We start from the raw sequence: 2,508 nt of genomic DNA, 5'->3' as shown, positions 1-2,508 counted from the left end.
CTGACATTTCATATTCCATATTATTTCAATTATTCGTGAAACTCGCGTGGTTTCGATCCTATATATCAGCCGGTCACTCATTTTTAGATCATGTTGTTCAATGCTTAACTTCAACAATCGTCCGGAAACTGGTGATGCCGATGCGCCGTAACGATATCTTGGTAGATAATATTTACAATATACTCTTATCGTTCAAAAAATGTTATGACATATTTGTTGGTAAATGTTTGATACGACAATCACAATGCGATTAATATTGATACAATGTTGTATCAGTAATCAAATTTTAACCTACAACGTACTTGTAAAAGAGAGACAATATTCCTTCTTTCTCTCTCACAATACATTGACAGAGTAAAATTATGATTAGACTCTTTTTGTAAGAACTCTAATTTTACAATATCGTGATAACGATCCTTGCATATATTAAAATATCATATTTTATATACGAGAAACACCTAAAATATAATTTCACATTTGTGTATAAAAATATTGTACAACTGAAATGTAATGTAAACATTAGACTTCTTATATAACATGTTATATTAAAGTTGTTATATTGTTGATATAACTTAATCAGTAAATAACATAATAACATAATAGTTTTATAACATAGTTATATCGCAGTTATAAAGGAAATTAAGTAATCTCAATATTGATAACATATAACAGTAGTTATATTACATGTTATTCCTGTGTTATATCATAGTTATGTTCTGTGTTTGCTGGGAAGACGTCTTAAAGATTCCCTAGCAAAAAAGTTGATAGAGAACGATAGAATAAAATTCTATCGTTCTATCATTTTCTATCGTTTTGAATATGGATTTTGGTTCGTGAATTCACAAATAGTATTCTATCGTATACGATAGAATGCAATAGATAGTGGTAGAATTTCTTATAGTTAGTTATTCTTATCGTTAGTTTCCAATAGAATACGAAATTGTTTATAACCAGATAAAATACTATAAAATACGATAGGATTTATATCTTGCGTGCGAGAATGACACAACTTAAAGAAAATGATTTAAATTAATAGCGTACACGATTTTCATTTTTTTTCAGAATGTTACACTATTCCAAAAAATTTGGCAAAAATATACGTTGAAGAACACATTTTAAAGAATATACATGTGAAAAATGGTTATTGTCATTATAGAACATAACCTCAAAAAATTTTTTTAAATAATTTAAAAAATTGTTTTCATCTGAAATTTTAGTCAGAAAAATTTTTTGATTTTTCTAGAAAATAGTCTCATTGATAGTTATAGTGTTTTTTTCATTGAAATCGGTTCAGCCGTTTTTGAGAAAAATAATTTTTAAAATTTTTCTTTATCCCTCCACAAAAATGAAATTTTGAGGTTAAAATTTGATAGAGTTTCATATCACATGAATGCAAACTTATGACATTAATTAAAACTCAATACGTGCGGGGGCAGATTTTACATACTTATCCGGCTAAGCTCTTTATTGAAACCAATTGTCAATTAAACGATCAAATACATTAGCTCATTATTAATTGTCAATTAAACATGATAACTAATTAAAAAAGCAATTAATTGCTCGCAACACTGATCAATATTAAGTCATTACTGAAAAAAATAACGCGTTGTTCCTCAACTCTAAATTATATTATAATTATATTATAAGTATTAAAACACACATTTGTATTTAACTGTGCATGTTGGTATTGGTGTTGATATAGATTTAATTCTTCATACGCATACAGATCGATATTCATCCAGCGTAAAGAAATGAAACCTGTTATATTTGTTCGTAGAGGAATATATTTATCAAATAAACCTACACACGCAGCTTTATCTTGTGCCGTTCTTACGCTGTTTTTTGTGCCGAAATACGTCGTATGCATTATTTTATAATCTACCGTCGTAAAGATTGTGGATTAAACACCTTTAAACATTTCATTTACGCACAATTCGATTTTACTTCTTGCAAAATTCTGTGTCAACAATATCTTATACTACAGAAAACATCGAGATCTTAAAATATCTAAAAAATAGTAAAATTTAAAAAATGGCAGTAAGGAGCACGGATTTCTTAGTGCTATTAGATATTAATACTACTTATTTAATATTAATATGATAGGGGGAAGATAATATGTCCAGCATGTTAAACGCACGTATCGAAATTTCTTCGATTATCGTACGCGGAGAATCAACCTTCCACACTTAGACCGATCCTTGAGCCCCAAATTTTTATATATACGAGTATTTACATTCCCAAAACCCCTATTAAGCCGATAACTCAAAGATGACGATCAAAGATCGGTCTAAGTGTGGAAAGTTGATTAATTGAGTCATCGGTTTAATGGGGGTTTTGGGAAAATAAATATATATACAAATTTGGGACTCAAGGATCGGTCTAAGTGTGAAAGGTTGATTCGCCACGTACGATGATCGAAGAAATTTCGATACGTGCGTTTAACATGCTGGACATATTATCCTCTCACTATCATGTTAATATTAAATAAGTAGTATTAATATCTAATAG

The 2,508-nt window shown here is 28.9% G+C and overlaps 1 protein-coding gene across 2 annotated transcripts in view; it reads left to right on the top strand.

Annotated features, from left to right (window-relative positions):
- The window catches only part of LOC116852173, a 292,000-nt gene that overhangs the window by 269,203 nt on the left and 20,289 nt on the right, over window positions 1-2,508 (top strand). The window lies entirely within an intron of this gene.

The sequence above is a fragment of the Odontomachus brunneus genome, unplaced genomic scaffold (genome assembly GCF_010583005.1).
Source record: "Odontomachus brunneus isolate Ranch 3 - 2012 unplaced genomic scaffold, Obru_v1 Obru_scaffold_204, whole genome shotgun sequence".
Lineage (NCBI taxonomy): Eukaryota > Metazoa > Arthropoda > Insecta > Hymenoptera > Formicidae > Odontomachus > Odontomachus brunneus.
This window is presented reverse-complemented; position numbering and strand designations above follow the sequence as displayed.